This window comes from Macrobrachium nipponense, chromosome 23 (assembly GCF_015104395.2).
Source record: "Macrobrachium nipponense isolate FS-2020 chromosome 23, ASM1510439v2, whole genome shotgun sequence".
Taxonomy (NCBI): Eukaryota; Metazoa; Arthropoda; class Malacostraca; order Decapoda; family Palaemonidae; genus Macrobrachium; species Macrobrachium nipponense.
In genome coordinates this window covers 10,092,018-10,104,092 of record NC_061090.1, presented here as the reverse complement: position 1 = coordinate 10,104,092, position 12,075 = coordinate 10,092,018, and the positions used below count along the sequence as shown (strand labels likewise).

General features: G+C 47.7%; 1 protein-coding gene across 1 annotated transcript in view; it reads right to left on the bottom strand.

Annotated features, from left to right (window-relative positions):
* The window catches only part of LOC135195982 (kelch-like protein 18), an 88,081-nt gene that overhangs the window by 67,280 nt on the left and 8,726 nt on the right, over nt 1-12,075 (bottom strand). The window lies entirely within an intron of this gene.

Genomic DNA, 12,075 nt, shown 5'->3' with positions numbered 1-12,075 from the left:
GATATCTATGAGGCTAGGAGGAACTGTAAATGCTAAATGATAAATATTAAGAGTTAGTATAATTAGAATGAAAAATTATAATTCAGCAGTTCTTGCAAACCATGGCTCTAAAAGGCAATAGTGAAAAGATTCAACTTTTTTACGAGTCATTAGGGTTACAGTAAGGTTTTGCAGACAAAAAAAAAAAAACTGCATTGGACCCGAGACTTGACTTTCTTTATTGCTACTAAATAATTATATATCAAATTTGTTGTAATGCAATCATAATTTACAATCTGGGAAAAACATCATATATCTTATTTCATGGCGAAAAAATTACTGGTCCTCCGCCAGCACTTGCTTAAACAGCTAATAAACTAGTAATTACACCTTCAAACAAGCCAATTAATTTCTATAAAGCATTCAAGTCACATGAATGGTCTATCTCTTCTCTAATTTCACCAAAATTAAGAAAACTCTCTTTTTCCATGTCTGTAAAGAAAATATCTTAACTTTTTTTCATTGTGATACTTTGAATATTATTCCCATTTAGCCTAGTTCTATCAAATGTCTCTCCCAAAACCTTAGTATTAACCTCTTGCATTGTTGCTTAATTAGCTCACTCTGCATGTTAATTATTTTCCAGTTCTGATCATCCCCCAATAATACCATCCACCAAATAGTACAATAGATATGTGTTATTTCAATATTTTGCCTTTTCTTGTGCTATATTTAATACCTGCAATTTTCTAGATGAGTTGTTCCAGCTGTGACAAAATTACATAATGATATTGTTGATCATTAGTAGAATCACTGACACTACAAAAGTTCTAACTTGCAAATGTTTTTTCTTGTGCAAGTTAACATGAATCTTACTTGATTGTTTATTGGTTTAATCTTCCTTTGTCTTTGTTATTCTTCATTTCAAAGTTAATTCTTATACATTTGTACTTATTAAATTGTACAGGGATACTTTCCTTATTAGGGCCCAAATGTTTGTAACAATCCATTATGCATAATAAGGATGCAGTTTGTTTGGAAATTTAATAATAATAATAATAATGTGTAATACAAATCCACAATTATATACTAAACTATATTACTATATAAAAACATAAAAGCAAAGACTTTAGAACATCTGAATGGTCATCTTTATCAGTGTTAACATTAAAATAAAAAGCAAGAGGGTAGTTCAAATGAAGAGTTTTAAAAGTTGGGAGCTAATCAAGAAGATAACTCATTACGGAAGTACTGGATCGGTTGTTGCTAGGTGATTCCGAATTCAACAGGCAGTTGCACCAACCTCCTTGATCTGTCGACTTGTGGTGCCCTAGTAGGAAACATCCACAGGAATACTGTTCAGGTGGTTGAAAGTCTTTGCTTTTATATTTTTACATTAGTATAGTTTACTATAGAATTGTGGATTTTTATTATACAAATTATTTTTTGCACGATTGTTTATTTCTTAGCAATAATAATACAGGTACAGTGTCCCCCTGTATTTACGGGGGATGGAACAGGGGGGGATGGATACCAGAGCCCCCCCCCAACAAATAGCTGGAATCCACGAATAGTCGAAACCCCCATAAATAAAAATGACAATTTGTCGAAAATTGCATTTTTCCTAACTATACAAACCTGAGGTCCTTTAACAATAGGAAGGAAGTAGCTAGCGGCAGCTGGAACGGTCGTAAGCTTCGAACAAGGGGAGAACGGTAGTTAACTGCTTGTCCGACAGTCGCGCGTAAACAAATCACTTTTGCTTTTGGCCCATGCAAAATACGCAGAGTGAGGGGTGGCATGAGGAGGGACTATATGTAAAGGACCTCAGGTTTGTATAGTTAGGAAAAATGCAATTTTCGACAAATTGTCATTTGTTCCGATACGTAATACAAACCATCGGTCCTTTAACAATAGGAAGACTCACTTCTTGGTGGGAGGAATCTGAGTCTTTTGATGAACAGACTGGTGTTCGTCCATCCCTGGAATGCCTCCCTGGTCGTAAGAGCGAGGGAGGGATCCAAGCCTCTGTCCGATTGATCGGGGTGTGCACCGCAGGATCAATGGTCAGACCTCTGGGCCGAGTACTAAGAGAGAGGCAAGCGTATCTCTTCGTACCAGCAAGCAAGAACTTGTTCCTGTTTGCAAGAGGCAACATAAAGTATGGGTTGTCTCAAGCTGGCATCCACTTCCTCCCCCTTGTTGGAGGAAGTGGTGGATATACGCTCCTATCCCTAGTGAAAGGGATAGGATGGGGCTCTGTTGAGTAGCTCACCTGCATCTTGTCCTTATCCAGCAGGGTGACGACCGTGTCCCTCTAACCACAGGTAGAGGGGAAGAAAAAGATGGGAAGAGGAGCCAGTCACACTCTCATTCACTCATCCATTCTTATGGTCACACCAGGACTCGATGCTGTTCAGCCTGCGAGGGTCTGGGTTCGCTACACAACGTGTTGAGCAGCCACGGTCGGGTCCCAAGGAAAAAGATCCAAGGACCTGTGGGCAATATCCCGAAGGTAGAAGGAAGGGCATGTGGTCTGGTTGACCAGACCCCTGCCTTCAGTACCTGCGCCACGGAGAAGTTCTTGCGGACAAGGCAGCATCTCCTTCGCATCGAAGGCGGTGAAGTCCATTAGGGAGGGGATGTGAACGACTCGAACCAATCGTAAGGGACCGAAGGGTTCTGAGTCTTCGCTACGAAGTTCGGTACGAAATCAGCGTCACGGATCCCCATCCCCTGGATGCTTGACTTCGCAGGAGAAGTCATGCAGTTCCTCAGAGAAGAAGGAAATAGTCGCATGACCTATCCCTCTTCTCTACTTCGGTGATGTCCAGTACCCATACTGGTCTGTCCGTTTGCCACGAAGTCTCTCGCATCCTCCTATCCCCATGCAGCGAAGTTCTCGGTAGTGGATAGGACACCGACACTCCATGGTGTGGGTTGTCCAATGGTATGGGTACTGTGACAAGCTATTAAAACGAAGTAATGATTGCTCTGTAACAACCGCACTAAGTCAACAGCGTAGTTCGTAACTGACTCGGCCGCTCTGACAGCTGCCGACTGAACTGCGTTCGGTAGGAGGCAAGTTGTCAAAGCATCCGAGTAAGTCACGTGACCTTCGCCTTTAAAGGGTTATGCCGAGAGACCAAACAAATAATGTATTTGTTTGTCACCAATGCCGGACAGCGAGGTGATGATTCTCTTAAGGCATGTGCCCAACAGGCGAAAGTCAATTGCCTTCTAGAGACCGAGGTCCCTGAAGGTAAAACATCTCATGGTTGTTGAATCTCAGCTAAGGAGAAACAACACTATGTACCGTTGAAGACGAAGGTAGATATTGAATGCAACCTACGTCTTCACAGATGAATCGAGAGAGGATTCTCAAGATTCATAACCTGTGCTTACAAATGACTGAAAACGCTAACCGCTATTTCATTGCTGTCCGGTGAGAAGTCGTAGTTGCAATGAAAGCGGGGCGTTCTTCAGTAATGAAAACACAGGGGAAAGCCGCCTGAAGAACTGCTTCTCATGGGCTGAACATTTGGAAGTAGAGCTGTCAGGTCGGAGAGTAGGCGATGTCTTCTGACACATCTCGTAATTCGGTTGAACAATGAACAATTGTACACCTACGAATAAGAGATATTTTGAAGACAAACTCAGATGTCTGCAAAATCATTCGCATTATCGCAGTGCGCTGCAGCGGGAGACTTGTACAGACTTCTGTTACCGTGCGGTAAACAGAAAGATGAAAGAGTCCAAGAGATATCTCTGTTGAAAATTCTCGCAATGTCGAAGGCGATGGAATCTAGCGTCACAGCAGTAGATGGTCCTTCATTATTGCGAGAATCCCCGTTAATCAGAGACCTAAGTCCATGATTGTTGGGCAGAGATACGGTTCGGTAGTCAATCAAAGCAGGGCAGAGAGAGACATACATGACCGTGCATATCGGAGGCCCAGCTGATACTGAGCTGCTATCAGGCAGTTCAATACGCAGTAGTTGAGTTAAAAGCCTGGAGCTCCTCGCTGACTCGTCATCCTGAGTTGCCAAGGTAAGATCCATTATTCCACGAAAGGAATGCGTTCGGCTAGAACTACCGAGCATAAAAGATATGCTCGAGCAATTATATTTAGGCGAAACGAATTTCGGTAAATATAAAAGTTGAAATGGTGTTGTCGTGACAAAACCATAAGTATATAAAATTGAAACTGAAAACTCCTGGGAGGTTGCAGGCAACCCCGAGTTGCAGTTCAATTAGAATACTTCTCACTTCTTATAAGTCGCAATCCGTAGATTAACTAGGATATGCGCCTACCCCTCGGACAATTCAACTGCTTAGTAGAATCATGTCGCGAGGTTAATATACGTAGTATATTTGTAGGATTCTGAACAACGATCTCCATCCTAAATTCTTTCCTTCAAGAAAACAAAATAAGGATTGGAGATCGACCAACCCTTCGATCTCTATCAAAGAGAGTGAAGGAGAAGTCTTCCTCGAAGGAAAGCTTCAATGGTGAACAGAATACTAAGACGATAGTTCAAGCCAAACTGGATATTCCCGTCCGATCTTCTCTAGTCCAGGTTGGTCGCCTACTGTGAGATAGTTTCTTCAGCAGCAGTCTTCTTCCCAATGCTAGAAATTCCAGGAATTCGAGCATAGGCGAGGTTCCCGATTATCGTGTATATCGGGGATTCTCGTCTCGCTCACTTTGGACCGTGGTCTCGCGTAAGTGTTTGGAGATCGTAAAACTCGAACACTGAATGCGTTAGAATTCCGTAGAAATTCTAAGCAGATCCTGTCGAAACCCCCACCGAATTCGTCAAACGATATCGGCTGGTGGTCCTCTCGATTCCCGTAGAAATCGAGAATGGGCAGGATTCCTCCTCAACGACCGGGCTTACGTCAGGTAGGACCCGAAGGTCCCCCCGGTAGCGCAGTCCCGAACGTGGGATCCTACAGAGAAATCTCTGTAGGATCCCTCCCCTTTCCCTCGTAACCGTAAGGAGAGAGGGAATGGGGGAGGAATTGGATACTCGCTCGCCTTCCCAGTGGAACTAGCAGTTGGAGAAGAGTAGGAACAGCCATCGCCTTGCGGCGATGGCCTCTCAGAGTCTGGGAAAACGTATCGTCAGGAGAAAACATTTTCCCGCGGAGGGTTACGAACTCTCACTGTAGGTAAGGGTCTGCCGCCACTGTGAACGTCGTCTGGGTGGGGCTGATCGACACCTGACAGGAGAGAGCCGATACCGTCCTCCGACTCATTCCAGTCCTCGTCGAGGTCGAAACCTCTCAGGAGGACCGAAGGAGTATTCAAATACGTGTCCGAAGACACGTAGAAACGCCGCTGTCGCAGTAGAGGAGGTGGAAGTAGCTTGATCGATCCGGCCAGAACTGAGAGAGCCTTCTTGTCCGGAGACGAGAGACTCTGGTTCGAGACAGAATCGGCAAGTTCCGATCGCGGCAGACCCACCGTCGGTTTGGGTTCCCTCTCGGGCCCCAAAACGACTCGAGCAGAGACGTGGGCTCTGCTGGTGGGAGCGGCAATCCTTCCGCAAGGTCATTATGCTGACGAATCAGCTTAAGTGACTTCTGCAAATTCCTCTGTATCTCGGGAGTAACCGTGTCTTGCGGAGTAGGACGTCCCAGTCCCTCCAACAAGAACAGATCCCGAGATACTCCTCCTTCAGAAGGAGGAACAGCGGCAGACCCCTGACGGTCGCCTCCAGCTACTTGCGCGTATGTCCTGGTCGGTCCTAGAACCGTGCCTGGTCCATACGGCGTCATAGCGGGATCGCGGAGCGGCGCACCTCTCGCGATCACTCATGGTACTCCTCGCTCCTCCCGGTGTAGCCCGAGGAGGTTGAAGGTACAGGAGAGGCAGACCTGACGCTCCCCCCCCCCCCTAGCTCGCTGGCAGGACCAGCGTGCTTGGAGGGCTGCTGCTGATCGTCCACCCATCCGCAGTGGCGATCGAGCAGCAGGCCTAGCCTTTTCCGCTCGCCTGGGGCGAAGAGCTCGGCTGAGAACGTCGACGCTGATCTCTAGCGTCAGGCGAGCTGTTGCTGGTTACCGTCTCCGCCCGGTCCCCGATGGGAGCGGCGTCAGGTGACCTGCTAGGCTCGTTGTCGCGGTGAGACTGGCGAGCGTCCTCTCGGCGCGTCGAGCCGCTGGTACCGACGACCGCGGCGACCCCTTCCTCGCCTCAACCCGTGGCTGGTCAGCGACCGTCACGTCAACCCGAGCAGCCAGCTGGTCGCTGCGAGAGCGTCCACTGGCCTAGCGAGAGTCGTCTGCTCGACACTCGCCAGTCTTCTGCTCCGCGCTTCGGTCTTGGCGGCGAGCGGCGCTCGAGTGTCAGACTTTGGCTGGACGGTCTCCCGCGGGAGACCGTCCACTCGGTACTTCTCGCTAGCGAGAAGCCGAGGCGGATCCTGGTTTAGCGGCAGAACCGCTAGAACCAGGCGAGGAAGTGCCAGCCGAAGCTGGTACTCCTGGTCCCCGTCTTCTTCTCCTTGGTAGAAGAAAAAGACGGGCCCTGTTCCCGAGGAGCAAAAGGACCAGCAGAAGAGCTCCCCGAATCGCCGGAGCGAGACGGGCCCTTAGAAGGTCCCGAAGGAGCCTTCTTAGGGGGGAAAACTCCCGGGTTACCAGCTGGTCGCTGCAAGAGCGGCCGCTGGCCTGGCAAGAGTCACCTGAGCGTCTCTCACCAGCCTTCTGCTCCGTGCCGCGTCTTGGCGCCGAGCGAACTCTGGCGCCGAAACTTGGCTGCACGGTCTCCCGAGGGAGAACGTACACTCGGGATCTCTCGCGAACGAGAGACCGAGCCGGAACCTGGCGTAGCGGCATCGCCGCTAGCACCAGGCGAGGAAGTACCAGAGCTAACCGATACTCCTCTGGTCCCCGTCTATCTCTTCTTACGGAAGGGGACGGGCCCGCTCCCGAAGGAGCAGGAGGACCAGCAGAACCGGGACCCCCCCGTCCCGGACGGGTGGACCCGGGACCCTTAGAAGTTCCCGAAGGAGACTTCTTAGGGGGGAAGGCAGCCTTCTTCTCTTCTTCGGCTTATGGGCCTTAGAAGTCGAAGGGGAAGAGGCAGCAGCAGACGATGAAGACGAGATGACAGCTTCCTCTTCTCCTCTTCCTCGTCAGCTCACGCAGGACAGTCGTCAGGTCCTCCATCCAGGCCGGAGCCGGGGCTATTGCCGAAGCAACACGGCCCGACTGCACCTGTCCGGAAGGACCTGGGACTGGGGAAGACACACCGTGGGGCAGGACCAGCATGGACATGGCACAGGAACCGGGAGCGACAGGAACAGCAACCAGAAGGGGCTCAGAGCGGCAGCGGTAGACCCAGAAGGGATCAGCCAAAGCCAACAGCGGGAATCACATCAGCGGCAGGTACGGCAGGCCCAGCGATCGCCTCGTAGAATCATCGGCAGCCAGCGGAACCTGGGTCCTGGCGGCCGGTCCAGGGGCGAGCTGCTGGAACAACGGAAGTCTGGGGCAGGCAACACGAAGAAAACAGGCGGCGGCGGCAACCCCACCTCGGTACGGCGCTGCGGCCCTAGTAGCGGCAGACGGCGTATCGACACAGCATGGGGAGTGTAGACCAGGAGGGGGGGGAGCAGCATAAGCGGCCGTGGTAGTAGTGGAGACCGCCCCAGACCTCGCTAGACGCTGCAGCAGCCCGTGGATGGCTAGGCACCGCCCTGCCTCCGCGGTGGTCCATACCTGTCCAGGTCGTCCTCCCACGGATGTAGCACCTGCGGTAACATAGATAGATTAGTTAAGAGGGGTTGGCCCTCTCACGCACGAAGGGGAAGACATGCCCCACCCCGAACTCAAGGAAGACCCCAAATACAAAATACAACGAAGAAGCTGAGCGGGGGGGCAGAAGGAAGACGAAGAATCGGATACCAAGGGAGTCGCGGGAGAGCTTTGTTCCGAGACTTCCTTGGCAGACCTTCGCTTCCCATACCCACGCACAGCAGTGAAAAGTAATATGAAAATGAAACAGAATACTGCCCTTGCGATTCACTTCATAGAACTTAAAGGGGAAAAGATAAATTGCCCGGGTAAGAACGGAAACTTGATCCAATAATATGAGCTATCATAAATATATGAAAATGAAACAGAATACTGCACTTGCGATTTCATTTTCACAAAAAAATCGTAAGGATCAATTCCGGGGTAAGAACGAAAATTGATCCAAATTAAATTTCATGCAAATAAATAAATGAAAATGAAAAGAATATTGCAATTGCGAATCCACTTTCATTGCATTCTATTATAACAAAATTAAAAGGCTCGTGCCCGAGCGCAATCACACTCTCGGTAACGAACGCACAGGGCAAAAATATAATGAAAAGAGTACTTACATTTTTCAATTACACACTTTCGCCCAAAAATACATGACTCGGCGCGAGCGCGCCCGCCCTCGGCACCGAGACATAAATCAAGGGTTCAATTCATGAAAAGAGAGGAAATCGCCGCATCTACGGCGATAACTCCATGTTGGTTCATAATTAAGTTAATGAAAATGAAACAGTGTACTTACAGTTTCATTTTCAAGTCAAACAACCATTAGTAGAAAAACACAATATAAACAAAGCATACGACGATGAGCGGCAGAGAGCGATGACGAACACGTCCTCACCCCCGCGCGAAGCACGTGATTTGTTTACCTCCCAGTCGCGCGGCGCGCGGACTGTCGGACAAGCAGTTAACTACCGTTCTCCCCTTGTTCGAAGCTTACGACCGTTCCAGCTGCCGCTAGCTACTTCCTATTGTTAAAGGACCGATGGTTTGTATTACGTATCGGAACAAATGCTTAAAACTGCCCATTTTCAGTTAAAACTAAAGAAAAGCTGACTAAAAATGTTTATACAGTGGTACCTCGAGATACAAAAGGCTCAACTTACGAAAAACTCGAGATACGAAAGCAAATACCGAAAACTTTTAACGGCTCTACATTACGAAAAATTGCTCAAATGATACAAAAGGTTGGTTGCTGTAAAGTCCGAGATTCGCCCGGACCACCGATAACAATTTTGAAACTCGCGCGCCGCCAACTGAGTAGACTCACCACCATCCTCCCGCTCTCCCATTGGTTCCTGATGCTAGTCACCGCCATGAGATCCTTTTCTCCTATTGGTCAGCATCCCTCCCATGATCCCATCATGCATCGTACGTAGCGGAGTTCTTCTTCAGCCATTGCTTCTCACCAGTGTTATCATACGCACGTGGAATTCGTTCATTCACATATACGATTTCGTTTGTTAACGTAAATTCGTGTTAGTGATTTCGTTGTACTACTTTATCGTGTTGTGTGAGAACCTAATTAGTATACTACTTAACTTAATTACGTACAGTATAGTCATGGGTCCCAAGAAAGTTGCTGAAGTTCACAGAAAGAAGAGAATGCTTTCTATGCAGACAAAAATGGAGATAATAAAAAAGTATGAAGCTGGCTTGCGGTTGAGGGTGATCGCTAAAGAATACGGCCGAAATCCGTCGACGATAGGCACCATCCTTAAGCAGAAGGCAGCCACCAAAGCAGCTACACCTTCCAAGGGCGTGACTATTTTGTCCAATAAGAGGAGCCATGTGCATGATGAAATGGAGAGGCTGCTTCTTCTATGGATTGAGGACAATGAAATCGATAGCGATACGATAACCGAGACGTCAATTTGCCAGAAGGCCAGCGCTATTTTCGGCGATTTGATTGCCCAAGACGAAGATGACGGAGGAGAGGGGACGTTGACGGCAACCCCAGACTTCAGGCTTCTCATTGGTAAGAAACTAAAAATCAAAAAAAGAAAAAAAAATTTAATTTTAAGTTTTTGTAAAGTTAAATGTTACAGTTTTGTTAATGTGTTTTGTAAAGTTTAGTTTATGTTTTCCTGACATCTTTTTATGTGTTTCGTAAAGTTAAGTGTACATATCTGCCATTTGTCGTCCTCCTCTGTCGCCACTTTCGGGGATAGCCTCACTCGATAGGTAAGCTTCCACATTTTACTACATACGTATGTATGTACAATACAGTATTTCTTGTATAGGCATATTACACTAATACACTTTATTTACAGGTACTAAGGAAGTACATATTAGCCGCTGAATGTAATTAAGCTAGGTATTGTATGGTCCAAATTGTTGTAGTATTTCATTGTTTATAGGTCAATTTAGCTTTATCATGAAATTTACTGGGGTGTTTTTGGAGGGCTTGGAACGGATTAGCCATTTTACGTGTAAAATGCGGTCCAAGATATGAAAAATGATATTGTTATGATACAATAAAGTTTTATACATACTTACCTGGCAGATATATACATAGCTATTACTCCGTCGTCCGACAGAAATCGAATTTCGCGGCAGCACGCGGCAGGTAGGTCAGGTGATCTACCCCCCGCCGCTGGGTGGCGGGAATAGGAACCATACCCGTTTTCTATTCATATTTTTTCTTCCAGCTGTCTCCTGAGGGGAGGCTGGGTGGGCCATTTAATTTGTATATATCTGCCAGGTAAGTATGTATAAAACTTTATTGTATCATAACAATATCATTTTTATACATTCAACTTACCTGTCAGATATATACATAGCTGATTCACACCATTGGTGGAGGGTAAAAGACAGCTATTACTGAATAGACAGGTAAACAACATACGTTGTAGGTAATAAATAAATAAAACCTTGGTTCCTATGTTTAGACGAAGGGTCGACTTCCTAGCTATTGCTAGTAGTCTGCTTCGTCTCAAGAGCCTCAGCCTGTCAATGGGGTCTTATCCACTTACTTGACAGAATCTAGTGGTCATTTGTCAATGGGGTCTTATCCACTTACATGACAATACACCAATGCCTATTGGCATAATTTTAAGGAGCACAACACCGATCCCGATCACCTGATCCTAACACGAGGGTTTGTGCTTAATTTGAAAAGAGCTATCCCCAAACTCATTTCAAATAACCCCAGAAAATAATACACTTATGTTAAAATTAAAAAAAAAAAAAAAATTTTTAATTCACTAGTTAAGGATCAGTGTCGGCTCCCTATCCCAGCAACGCATCCCTGGACACGTATAAGCAGAGAAGGATCTCTCATAGGCCCACTTGATCTCCTTCGTGCAAAGAGAAGTCAACACAGAGTTGCATCTCCCGTTATTACAGCTACTATGAATCTCACGACATATTGTTATGGAAAGAACAAGAATTGTTAAAAGCTCGCACTTCAAGCGCTTTTAATTCTTAGCTGTTTGAAGGAAACATCAAGTTACTCAAGAAGTGCTTTAAAGATTCCACTCTTCCAAAGAAGACCAGGGCTTTCTTTGCAACAGATCTCTTCTGGATGAAGCCCAGAGCCTGGCTTGCACCTGGCTGGCGCCTCGCCCCTGGCTGGCGCCTCGCGCCTGGCTGGTGCCTCACTGGCCCTTGGCTGGCGCCTCGCGCCTGGCTGGTGCCTCACTGGCGCCTCGCCCCTGCTGGCGCCTCGCTCCTGCTGGAGCCTCGCGCCTGGCTGGAGCCTCGCGCCTGGCCTGGACTCGCGCCTGCTGGCTCGCGCCTGCTGGCGCCTAGCGCCTGGCTGGCGCCTAGCGCCTGGCTGGTGCCTCGCGCCAGCCTGGCGCCTCGCGTCTGGCTGGTGCTTCGCTTGCCTGGCGCCTCGCGCCTGGCTGGCTCCTCGCACCTGGCTGACTTCTCCCCACTTGCTGAGATTCGAGCTTGTTAAGAGTCTCGATGAAAACTGGCGATGTCCACACCTCGGACACTTTATTTGCCTGATTTATTCGCCTCTAGCGCATCTGCGCCAGATTGGAGGCCTACTCCTTCTCCTCATCAGACAATGACAGTGTTTATTGGACTGTCTTGCTCTGGCGTCTTTACGCCTGTTTGGCATTTGGCGCCTGATTGGCGCTACATTGTCCGAAAGTCTGAACATTCACATCGTTTATCAGAAAGGAAAAGAAAAGGGTGGAAGAAATTCTTTCACTTTGAGCTTATGGCCTCTGCAACAAGGGGAGGTAATTTAGTCGGCTACATCCAGTAGACGATAGGAATCTAATAGTCCGAGAGACCAGTCTTCCTCCGAGGAGGATCATACTTGAT